At 44.1% G+C, this 13,459-nt stretch overlaps 1 protein-coding gene across 1 annotated transcript in view; it reads right to left on the bottom strand.

The window, feature by feature from the left end:
• Positions 1–13,459, bottom strand: part of LOC134612718 (multidrug and toxin extrusion protein 2-like) — a 129,797-nt gene that overhangs the window by 85,024 nt on the left and 31,314 nt on the right. The gene's annotated exons all lie outside the window — the stretch shown is intronic.

Below are 13,459 nucleotides of genomic sequence, written 5' to 3' on the forward strand. Positions count from 1 at the left end.
TGGAAGGTCTCCGTGCTGTTAGAGATGGGTGGCTGGGTAATATTTTTTGCAGGATGGGGTCATGTTGGAGGATAGGCCAATTCCTTTTGAAGATGTTAGTCATATGTTCCCAGCCTTGGTCGAAGGTGGCAATGCAGCGGGGAGTCTTGGAACCTTGTACAGGTCTAGTGAAATGAAGGCTGGAGTGTCTATCCGTGCCACTTGCTCGTTGAAATGCCTGTTTTAGAACCCGATTTGGGTATTGTAGTTCTTTGAAACGGGATTTGAGATGTCGGCATTCTTCATAAAAGGTCTCATCTTTGGAGCAATTCCGTCTTGCCCTTAGACACTGACCATAAGGGATAGAGGATTTAAGCCGATAGGGGTGGTGACTGGTCCAATGTAGGAGACTGTTTGTAGAAGTTTCCTTTCTAAAGAGTTCGGTCTGAATGGTTCCGTCTTCTTCCAAAAGGATCTTGAGGTCCAGGAACACTAGTTGGTGCTCGTCAATCACATGCGTCAATCTAAGATTGATATCGTTGACGTTTAACATCTTGACGAAATCTTCGAACATGGTCACAGAGCCTGTCCAAAAGAGCAACATGTCATCTATATACCTGTGCCAGGTTAAGATGAATTCATGAAACCGGCTGAACCTTGTGGTGGTGACGACATGTTGCTCCCACCATCCCAAGAATAGATTGGCATATGTGGGTGCACACGCTGTCCCCATAGCTGTGCCGGAGATCTGAAGGTAGTAAGAGCCATTGAACAAAAAATAATTGTGCGTCAAAACAAACTCTAATGAAGCCAAGATGAAATCCTTTTGAGAGTCGTTATTTGAGGTGTTGTTTAGAAAGAACCTGCAGGCCCTCAGTCCCATCTGGTGGGGTATTTAGTGTATAGAGAGACCTCATCTAAACTGGCCAGTTGTGTGTAAGGGGGGACAGTCATGTTCTGCAACATAAGTAGAGTCGAATTTGTGTCCTGAAGATAGGACGGTAGTTTCAGTACTAGGGGATGCAGGATTCTTTCAATAAATTTACTCAAGGATTCGGTCAGGCATTTGTTTCCGGAGACGATGGGTCTGCCAGGGGGAGGTCGAATACCCTTATGTACTTTCGGTAGACAGTAAAATGTCGCGATGGTGGGGGTTCTATTTGGACATAGAAATTTAAGTTCGTCCTGGTTGATGATCTGTTGATTAAGAGCATCCTGTAGTAAGATCACTAGTTTCTGTTCTAGGTACTGTTTGAGGCTTGTTAGTTCCCAAAAACTTTTTATTTGTTCTTGGTATGTTTTTTGAATTTCAAAAAATGCGGAGTTAATGTTATCCTTGCTAATTCCATGTGGAGATAGAGGGTTAGTAGAGAAAACGTTCGTGATTTCCTCTTGGCCTAAGTTAGGGTCACCTAATTTATCAAGGAGGTCAGTCATTAGTGAAGATAAAATTAGGGATGATAGAAAACGAAGAAAGATGAGTGGAAGGGGGAACAACCACCATTCAGTTATGAAGAAAAGCTTGTTAGCGTGGCCAAACAGTACCTAGAACAGAAACTAGTGCCAAGAGGTTTACGTCCTGAGATCTTATTGCCAGATAAAATTCAAACCGATGAACAACTCAGCGAATGGAATTCTATCTTGCTGGGTTGCTCTTTTAAACTGGTGGATTTTTTGGTCAAGCTGGAAACTGGTAATTTTGAAGCGTGTAACCTCAAACTGAAGGGTGAGATTACCCAGATTAAAAACCACAAGACGGATGACCTATACCCGTCTATGGAAATTAAATTACAACAAAATATTATCACTTACAAACAGCATTTAAAAACGAAAAAACACAATAAATTCCAAAGAGATTATAAAGATTTTTAAAAACGGAAACATTTTCAGGCAAACCAACACTAGACGCAAAAATAACTATAGGGGATCATCATCCGGCGAAACGGACTGGTCAGACCAGGACCAACAACCACCAAATAGACGGAAACCTCCATATCCACGGAACAGGTCACGTCCAAGAGACACAAGCTCGCAACCAAACTCCAATAAGAGCATTCTTAGGAACTTAGACAAAACTGTCTCATTTCTTGACATTCCCATTACAGGGGACACTAATAACCCTGAACCCAGTGTCCCTATCTCAAATCCTTTTTTAGACCAGGTACAGCCACACCAACTGCGAGGTCGTCTGAGAGACAGGGACCGATGGTCATACAAGTCCCAAAATCGGACCCAAAGACAGTAACAACTATGAAAATAATCAATCTCTCCGATTTTCAACTCTCAGCACACCATAGAAGTTTGCTGAACAAGGGATTATCTTTCGTACCGACACCCATCTGTAATAAGTTTAACTGGGCCAAGGATCTCAACCTCTTTGGGAGAAAATTAGCTCTCAATATCATGCATGCCAAAAAAGATCAAGCAGCAGCAAATGAACTAGGTTTAACTACCCGGGATTATGAACTGTCCAAAACATTAGACAGTCTTCTGCAAGAAAACAATCCTATGAGACCCCTGACAGACTTTAAGCCACCAAGCTATTTTACCCCCAATTTCTCAGACACCCCCCATGTGGACTTATTTTTACAGATGTCACTCAATGAATTTGAGACAAATGGGAATCAGTATCGCGGAAAAAGTAATTTAAGTTTCTCTGAACGTAGAGCTTTAAAAGAATTGCAAAAACAACCTGACCTAATTAAATTTATTGAAAGAATCCTGCATCCCCTAGTACTGAAACTACCGTCCTATCTTCAGGACACAAAGTCGACTCTACTTATGTTGCAGAACATGACTGTCCCCCCTTACACACAACTGGCCAGTTTAGATGTGGTCTCTCTATACACTAACATACCCCACCAGATGGGACTGAGGGCCTGCAGGTTCTTTCTAAACAACACCTCATATAACGACTCTCAAAAGGATTTAATCTTGGCTTCATTAGAGTTTGTTTTGACGCACAATTATTTTTTGTTCAATGGCTCTTACTACCTTCAGATCTCCGGCACAGCTATGGGGACAGCGTGTGCACCCACATATGCCAATCTATTCTTGGGATGGTGGGAGCAACATGTCGTCACCACCACAAGGTTCAGCCGGTTTCATGAATTCATCTTAACCTGGCACAGGTATATAGATGAAATGTTGCTCTTTTGGACAGGCTCTATGACCATGTTCGAAGATTTCGTCAAGATGTTAAACGTCAACGATATCAATCTTAGATTGACGCATGTGATTGACGAGCACCAACTAGTGTTCCTGGACCTCAAGATCCTTTTGGAAGAAGACGGAACCATTCAGACCGAACTCTTTAGAAAGGAAACTTCTACAAACATTCTCCTACATTGGACCAGTCACCACCCCTATCGGCTTAAATCCTCTATCCCTTATGGTCAGTATCTAAGGGCAAGACGGAATTGCTCCAAAGATGAGACCTTTTATGAAGAATGCAGACTTCTCAAATCCCGTTTCAAAGAACTACAATACCCAAATCGGGTTCTAAAACAGGCATTTCAACGAGCAAGTGGCACGGATAGACACTCCAGCCTTCATTTCACTAGACCTGTACAAGATTCCAAGACTCCCCGCTGCATTGCCACCTTCGACCAAGGCTGGGAACATATGACTAACATCTTCAAAAGGAATTGGCCTATCCTCCAACATGACCCCATCCTGCAAAAAATATTACCCAGCCACCCATCTCTAACAGCACGGAGACCTTCCAACTTACAGGATCAACTGGTCCACAGCCACCTCTCCTCCCATTCAGCACCATCAAACTGGCTCTCTGATCTAAAAGGAACCTTTAAATGCGGCCATTGTAAAGCCTGCCAGTATATCTCACCTACTAAGTCGGCGGTTTCCACCCAAACGCGGATCAGCATTGTTACCAACGCTTTGATAAATTGTGGCACCACTCGTCTCATTTATCTTATTACTTGTAGCTGTGGAATCCAGTATATCGGCAAGACCTTCCAACAGTTTAGACGAAGGATTCTGCAGCACATTAATTCCATCAAGAATACCGTTACTCCAACCACAGTAGCACGACACGTTCTTAATTTTCACAATGGCATTGTTGATAATTTACGATTTCAGGCCATTGAAACTAATGCCTAACCCAAGGAAAGGTGATTTTAACAAAATTCTACTACAAAAAGAATCCCACTGGATTTTCACCTTCAAGACTCTAGCCCCTCACGGTCTAAACGAAGATTTTAACTATACACCATTTATCCACCAGTAATTAGAGGTTATTGAGCAGCACTATAACTACTCTCCCTCCACTGGTCTCTCGTTACAAAATTATCCTTGCACTCAAAATGGTGCTCGTATATACTGCATGTCCTTATACATCAAATTGTGATGAGCAATTGGTGAGATTTACTGTTATTGATCTCAGTAATGACTGGAAGTAAACCATCATTGATCTTTGAATTACATCTGTATCAAAAGATCTTCTCCTATAATCTAATCTAATTGTTTTATCTCATATATGGGTACAACATCTATGAATTCAACTCTATGCCTTTAAGAAGAGGTGTCTTATCAACTGAGTAGGTATTTATATACATTTCCTACACACTCAATCACCTCAAAGTATAACATAGGACCTCCTTTATTACACCATCCCGAAATAGTTTTTAACATTTCAGGGATAGGTATTAGGACCATAGATATACAAGAATTCTGGCATATACACTTTACAATCTAAACTACTGTGTGTTCATTACATTTTTGATCCCACTGAGCCACCGTAGATTACCATTCCCAGGTAGCCGAAATCGGACCAATCAGCTGCAAGGGCGGGATTTATAAACTCCACCACTGGAGGGAGTCATTTCCCCCTGACGAGCCCCTAAACAGGGCGAAATGCGCGCCGGGTTCTCCGACATTATTCTGCACACTTTCCAGAAACACTGAATACAGGATTGCCCCCTTTGAAAACTTCAGCAATTATACTTATCTGAGTTACCGACCAAGGTATTGGGGCATTCAGTTCAGCGACAAGCAGTGTGGAATAACTGACCGACCGATGGTCTTCATTTCTAACCTCCTAGCTACTTTTGCCACGGCTTATTTCATGCATTATTCTTCTTTTACTATTACTAGTGCCCTCGAAGGCACTTTCCTTTCTCTAAAGTCTCTAGCTATTTAAAGTAGAAAAGCTGACGATAATCACTGAGCTATCCATTCAGACGAGATAGCGCTATATACTGCTCGGCAAGATTTTCAGTAGCAAGTCAGTAGTGACACTGCACACCCATCAGTCTTAACATCCACTTCGCTCTAAACTAAATATCTCGGAGGAAGTAAGTGGATAAAAGTCTGATCACTCTAAGTACCTATTTCATGACTTGTTTTACTAACTTTACATTGCCAAGCAGCATGTCTAGAAGCGATCCGGTGGACAGGCTATATACCGACTATTCTCAGTAGGCATTCCGCTTTACTTATCTAAGTACGGCATAATACCATAGAGGTCATCTTGTATACGAACCAACCTTAGTATTTATTCCGCTATCTGTCTCATTACGGTAGAATATCCAGGAGCAAGATAGTGGTTAATTTGTATACAGATTACCTAGAATATGTACATAGATAAATTTGTCTCTTTATTTGCTTCATTATTCTCTTTGAACTCTTGCTTTGACACATATTAACTGAGCAGCCCCCTATATATGGAAAAGGAGTAGGCTATCATCAGTTAACCACGTCCATTATTACCTCTATAGATCACTGGTCGCATCAATCGGAAGGTTCAGCACCATACTTATGATTTAGTCAGCTAACATTCTGTACTGACCGCCTCCCAGTTACTACCCCGTAATTTGCCATGGCATTTTTTTTAAATTTTTTTTTAAATTCTTTATTTTTGTAGTGCATGAAGGTATAACAGTGAGTGTGTGGTACCCCGACGGCATTCCACACACGTTTTAATGACATTAATAACATTGGGGTATTTAGGTACTTTGCACATTTTTAATATATTAACATGAGGGGTCAACTGCATGTGCTGTAGCTTATAGGAATGTTCAACGCTTGAAACAAGGTAAAAATAGGTTACGTTATGCATCAGGATTGTCAGACATTGCTAAACAGTGGGTCCTAGAGACCTTTTAAGATTCACAAGCATTTACTAGCTGTTCATCTGGCGTGGTTATAGCAGAGTAAATGCTACTAGTAAGGTAATGAATAGGACACTCGTAGTGAGTATTAAGTATGCTAAGCTTTGTAGTTAAGAAGTCGTTCGGCTTCAGTGAGATTGTTATAAGTAGTTAAATAGGCCAGTATGGAGGCTATTTAAACAGGCCTAGCTCCCATCGATTGGTACTTATGCTGGTATAGATTTTTAACTAGCAAGATACATTTTGCAGTGTTGTTGCTTGCCTGATCAGTTATACATGGACAAACATAGATAAACATTCTGCAGAGGGACAGAAAAATCAAATTAAAAATTTCTAGCAAGGGCTTCTGAGCATGTTATGAATCAGGGTAGACCATAGGTAAAAGTACATATCTGTTTGCAAAACTCTGGCACGAACGGGTAAGTTCGGTTAAAGTTCAGCCGACCCCTGACACTGGGAAGCGCCGGCGCTCTGTCGGGCAGTTCTTCTGGGTCCCGAGCACACACGGGGGTCCACGCTTTTCCCCAGTGGGTCGTGAAGGGGCTCTCCGCTGGTTTCGTCTCCCTGGGTGTTGTCTCGCTGCTTTTTGGTTTGCGTTGTCGTGGGCTTTGTGGATGGTAGCGTGCAGGCTTGTGCTGTGCCAGTCCTCTGTTTCTGGGACCGCTGTGCGAGGTGTAGATCCAAGCTTGTCTCGGGGCCCGGGACGATGAATTGTGGCAATCGAGGGATCCGGCTTTGTTTCCCGCCTCTTACGTAAGCTTTGGTGCCGCTTGATTTTGGATGTCGCTCTGTGCTTGCGAGGGGGATGCCATTGCAGGGTGCGTCGCGTGGCCGGGCGGATCCACGCCACCATCTCTCTCATTGCCATCCGATGAGGTTGCCTTCTGGCTTTGAACTTTGCCCATAGGTAGGAGCATATCAAGTTTAGAAAGTCCCCTGTGTGCTTTGGTGCGATGCATGGGTGCTTGGCCTTAGGTCGCGTCCGTGCCGCCATTTTAGCTGGATCCTGCAGTCTTCTGCCATGGCATTTTTGAGCCCGCTCAAACTGGCATACACGTCTAGCTCTATAAACACTAGAGACCTCTCGACCTACAGATATGAATAATCTAGTATTGTCTTGAACAGCTTGAACAGCTGTTCATTTGACACATATACTTTCTTGTACTGAATAACTGAATAACGACATATTTGTTCACATTATTGAACAAACTCAGTTTATATATTTTTATGTTGTTTCTTTCCCTCCTCTGTTTTTTTTCCCTCTCTCATCCCCCTATATATACGCCTCCATTTTTCTTATGTCAGTAATGAATTACTGAATTACTATGAATTGGTGACAGTTTACGATAGGAACGTGTTTTCCCAATATATTAAAGTATCAATTTTTAACTTTTACCTCTATAGCACACTATACCTTTGTGCCATAATCAGGAGTGCCTTTTCGATACCAATACCACCATATTGTGTTTTATCTTTAGGACAGACTTCTCTCCCTTTGTACATTGATGGTAAGTTTTTTTTTTTTTTTTTTTTACAGGTACTCAGTTAAAGGTCCCACCCTCATTAGTTTTTAGGGTGAGGGGGGCAGGTAGGGGGATAATTTTCATTGGGGGGGTGGGTGACTAGGGGTTTGGGGACCCCTAGTCACCTGGGGGGATTGTTTTTAGGGCCCCCACCCGCCGCTCAGGGTTTTTAGGTCCCCCCCCTCTTATTTCAATTTAGGGCCCCCACCCGCCGCTGAGGGGTAGGGGCCAGGGGGGAGGATAATGTATAATAAACACAGGTTACTGGCTATGGGAGGGATAATGTATAATAAACACAGGTTCATAGGCGTGCGCAGCCTATTGCATTAGGGTGTGCACCCTAAAGCACAAGCACACGCGGCGTATATATATATATATATATATTTATATATATGTATGTATATGTATGTATATGTATATATGTATATATATACACTGCGTGCAGAATTATTAGGCAAATGAGTATTTTGACCACATCATCCTCTTTATGCATGTTGTCTTACTCCAAGCTGTATAGGCTCGAAAGCCTACTACCAATTAAGCATATTAGGTGATGTGCATCTCTGTAATGAGAAGGTGTGTGGTCTAATGACATCAACACCCTATATCAGGTGTGCATAATTATTAGGCAATCTCCTTTCCTTTGGCAAAATGGGTCAAAAGAAGGACTTGACAGGCTCAGAAAAGTTAAAAATAGTGAGATATCTTGCAGAGGGATGCAGCACTCTTAAAATTGCAAAGCTTCTGAAGCGTGATCATCAAACAATCAAGCGTTTCATTCAAAATAGTCAACAGGGTCGCAAGAAGCGTGTGGAGAAACCAAGGCGCAAAATGAACTGAGAAAAGTCAAGCGTGCAGCTGCCAAGATGCCACTTGCCACCAGTTTGGCCATATTTCAGAGCTGCAACATCACTGGAGTGCCCAAAAGCACAAGGTGTGCAATACACAGAGACATGGCCAAGGTAAGAAAGGCTGAAAGATGACCACCACTGAACAAGACACACAAGCTGAAACGTCAAGACTGGGCCAAGAAATATCTCAAGACTGATTTTTCTAAGGTTTTATGGACTGATGAAATGAGAGTGAGTCTTGATGGGCCAGATGGATGGATTGGTAAAGGGCAGAGAGCTCCAGTCCGACTCAGACGCCAGCAAGGTGGAGGTGGAGTACTGGTTTGGGCTGGTATCATCAAAGATGAGCTTGTGGGGCCTTTTCGGGTTGAGGATGGAGTCAAGCTCAACTCCCAGTTTCTGGAAGACACCTTCTTCAAGCAGTGGTACAGGAAGAAGTCTGCATCCTTCAAGAAAAACATGATTTTCATGCAGGACAATGCTCCATCACACGCGTCCAAGTACTCCACAGCGTGGCTGGCAAGAAAGGGTATAAAAGAAGAAAATCTAATGACATGGCCTCCTTGTTCACCTGATCTGAACCCCATTGAGAACCTGTGGTCCATCATCAAATGTGAGATTTACAAGGAGGGAAAACAGTACACCTCTCTGAACAGTGTCTGGGAGGCTGTGGTTGCTTCTGCACGCAATGTTGATGGTGAACAGATCAAAACACTGACAGAATCCATGGATGGCAGGCTTTTGAGTGTCCTTGCAAAGAAAGGTGGCTATATTGGTCACTGATTTGTTTTTGTTTTGTTTTTGAATGTCAGAAATGTATATTTGTGAATACTGAGATGTTATATTGGTTTCACTGGTAAAAATAAATAATTGAAATGGGTATATATTTGTTTTTTGTTAAGTTGCCTAATAATTATGCACAGTAATAGTCACCTGCACACACAGATATCCCCCTAAAATAGCTATAACTAAAATCAAACTAAAAACTACTTTAAAAAATATTCAGCTTTGATATTAATGAGTTTTTTGGGTTCATTGAGAACATGGTTGTTGTTCAATAATAAAATTAATCCTCAAAAATACAACTTGCCTAATAATTCTGCACTCCCTGTATATATACACATATATACACACACACAAAGCTGTGTGTGTGCTGTGTGAGGGTGCTGTTAGTGTGATGTGTGTGTGAGGGTGCTGGTAGTGTACTATGTGGGTGAGGGTGTTTGTGTGTGCGTGCTTGTGAGGGTGCTGTGAATGTACTGTGTGTCAGGGTGCTGTTTGTGTGTGTGTGTGTGTGTGTGTGCACTTGTGAGGGTGCTGTAAATGTACTGTGTGTGAGGGTGCTGTTTGTGTGTGAGGGTACTGGTAGTGTGCTGTGTGTGTGTGTGTTTTTTTTAGGGTCCTGTTTGTTTTTGTGAGGGTACTGTTAGTGTGCTGTGTGAGTGTGAGGGTGCTATTTGTGTAATGTGTGTAATGTGTGTGAGGGTGCTGTGTGTGTGGGTGCTGTATGTGTGTGTGCGTGCTGTATGTGTGTTGGTGCTGTGTATGTGTGTGGGTGATGTGTATGTGTGTGGGTGCTGTGTTTGTCTGTGGGTGCTGTATGTGTGTATGTGCTGTGTATGTCTGTGGGTGCTGTATGTGTGTGCTGTATGTGTGTGGGTGCTGTATGTGTGTAGGTGCTGTGTATGTCTGTGGGTGCTGTATGTGTGTAGGTGCTGTGTATGTCTGTGGGTGCTGAATGTGTGTTGGTGCTGTGTATGTGTGTGGGTGCTGTATGTGTGTAGGTGCTGTGTATGTGTGTGGGTGCTGTGTATGTGTGTAGGTGCTGTGTATGTCTGTGGGTGCTGAATGTGTGTTGGTGCTGTGTATGTGTGTGGGTGCTGTATGTGTGTGGGTGCTGTGTATGTGTGTGGGTGATGTGTATGTGTGTGGGTGCTGTGTATGTGTGTAGGTGCTGTATGTGTGTAGGTGCTGTATGTGTGTGGGTGCTGTGTATGTGTGTGGGTGCTGTGTATGTGTGTGGGTGCTGTGTATGTCTGTGGGTGCTGAATGTGTGTTGGTGCTGTGTATGTGTGTGGGTGCTGTGTATGTGTGTAGGTGCTGTATGTGTGTGGGTGCTGTGTATGTGTGTGGGTGCTGTGTATGTGTGTAGGTGCTGTATGTGTGTAGGTGCTGTATGTGTGTGGGTGCTGTGTATGTGTGTGAGTGCTGTGTATGTGTGTGGGTGCTGTGTATGTCTGTGGGTGCTGTGTATGTCTGTGGGTGCTGTGTATGTCTGTGGGTGCTGTGTATGTCTGTGGGTGCTGTGTATGTCTGTGGGTGCTGTGTATGTGTGTGGCTGCTGTGCATGTCTGTGGGTGCTGTGTATGTCTGTGGGTGCTGTGTATGTGTGTGTGTGCTGTGTATGTGTGTGGGTGATTGTGGGGGGTGGAGGTGGGGGTACATTACTTAATATCCCCCCCTCCCTTCTTACTTTATGTAGGAAGGGGGGATCCTTCCTTGCTGCCTTCCCTGGTGGTCCAGTGGAGGTGGGGGCAGATCAGTTATCTCCCCTCCCTTCTTACCTGCCATCCATCCCTGGTGGTCCAGTGGAGAGTGAACTCTAGCCCCGCAGATCCTGAGATCTCCCCTGCCGGTCTCAATACATAGGCGTGCCGCGGGGATTAGGGTGTGCCCAGGCACACCCGGCACACCCCATGCGCACGCCTATGCACAGGTTACTGGCTATGGGAGGGATAATGTATAATAAGCACAGGTTACTGGCTATGAGGGGATAATGTATAATAAACACAGATTACTGGCTATGGGAGGATACTGTATAATAAACACAGGTTACTGGCTATGGGGGGTAATGTATAATAAACACAGGTTACTGGCTATGAGAGGGATAATGTATAATAAACACAGGTTACTGGCTATGGGAGGATAATGTATAATAAGCACAGGTTACTGGCTATGGGGGGGATAATGTATAATAAACGCAGGTTACTGGCTATGGGAGGGATAATGTATAATAAACACAGGTTACTGGCTATGGGAGGGATAATGTATAATAAACACAGGTTACTGGCTATGGGAGGATAATGTATAATAAACACAGGTTACTGGCTATGGGAGGGATAATGTAGAATAAACACAGGTTACTGGCTATGGGAGGGATAATGTATAATAAACACAGGTTACTGGCTATGGAGGATAATGTATAATAAACACAAACAACCAAAAAAAAAATGTAAAAAAAAAAAAAAAAAGAATGCAGCTTCAGAATTAATTTAAATTGTATGCTGTCTAGGAGGTGGGCGGGTCTGGGAGGGAGAGTCTGCTGCTGATTGGCTGGAATGTGTCTGCTGACTGTGAGATACAGGGTCAAAGTTTACTCAATGATGACGAATAGGGGCGGACCGAACATCGCATATGTTCGCCGTCCGTGGCGAATGCGAACAAGCTATGTTCGCAAGAAACTATTCGCCAGCGAACCGTTCGGGACATCACTAAAGACATGAGTTGGAATTAAAGTAAGTGGTGATAGGGCAACACAAGTAAGGGTGCTCAATAGATATAGAAGGTGATTAAGAATACAAGTGGGGGAGATTAAGAGATATACATGCAGGGCTGGCCTTAGGGGTGTGCGAGCTGTGCGGTCGCAGAGGGTGCCATGGAGAAGGGGGCGCCATGTGGCCGACACAGCTCACAAATGACCGGCTGGAATTTTTTTTTTAAATTGCGGCGGGGCGGAGCTTACCGTGTGGCAGGGGCGGAGCTTCCTGTGCAACGGGAATGGAGCATCAAGTGTGGCAGGGGCGGAGCTAAAAGCGCCGGATAACTGCTGCAGGGGAAGCAGGAAGGAATCCCTGCTTCCCCACCAAATAGTCTCCAGGAGCTGCACTGCCTCCACAATAAACTTCACAGGTAACTGTGTGATTGTCAGTGTGAGTGTGACTGTCTGCCTGTGTGTGTGTGACTGTCTGCCTGTGTGTGTGTATGTGTGTGTGTGTATGACTGCCTGTGTGTGTGTGTGTGTGTGTGTGTCTGTGTGTATGACTGTCTGCCTGTGTGTGTATGACTGCCTGTGTGTGTCTGTGTGTATGACTTTCTGCCTGTGTGTGTGTGTGTGTGTATGACTGTCTGCCTGTGTGTGTGTGTGTGTGTGTGTATGACTGCCTGTGTGTGTGTCTGTGTGTATGACTGTCTGCCTGTGTGTGTGTGTCTGTGTGTATGACTGTCTGCCTGTGTGTGTATGACTGCCTGTGTGTGTCTGTGTGTATGACTTTCTGTGTGTGTGTGTGTGTATGACTGTCTGCCTGTGTGTGTGTGTGTGTGTGTATGACTGCCTGTGTGTGTGTGTGTGTGTGTGTGTGTGTCTGTGTGTATGACTGTCTGCCTGTGTGTGTGTGTGTGTGTATGACTGCCTGTGTGTTTGTGTGTGTGTGTTTATGACTGCCTGCGTGTGTGTGTGTGTCTGTGTGTGTGCGCATGACAGCCTGTGTGACTGTCTGCCTGTGTGTGTATGACTTTCTGCCTGTGAGTGTGTGTGTGTGTGTGTGTGAGACTGTCTGCCTGTGTGTGCTTGTTTGGCTGTCTGCCTGTGTGTGTGTGACTGCCTGCCTCTGTGTGTGTGGATGTCTTCTTGTGTGTGTATGGCCATCTGACTGTGTGTGTGTGTGGCTGTCTGCCTGTGTGGATGTGTGTGAATGTGTGTGTGTGTGTGTGTGTGTGGCTGTCTGCCTGTGTGTGTGTGTGGCTGTCTGCATGTAAGTATGTGTGTGTAAGACTGTATGTGTGGCTGTGTGTGTGTAAAACTGTATTTGTGGCTGCCTGTGTGTGTGTGTGTGTGGCTGTCTGCCTGTAATTGTGTGTGAGTGTGTTTATCTACCATGTGTGCTACTGCCTGAACCGGTGTGTTTCTGCCTGATCCTGTGTATGTGACTATCTGCCTGCGACTGTGTGCATGTGGTGGATTTGACAGTGTATATGT

This window comes from Pelobates fuscus, chromosome 1, assembly GCF_036172605.1.
Source record: "Pelobates fuscus isolate aPelFus1 chromosome 1, aPelFus1.pri, whole genome shotgun sequence".
Taxonomy (NCBI): Eukaryota; Metazoa; Chordata; class Amphibia; order Anura; family Pelobatidae; genus Pelobates; species Pelobates fuscus.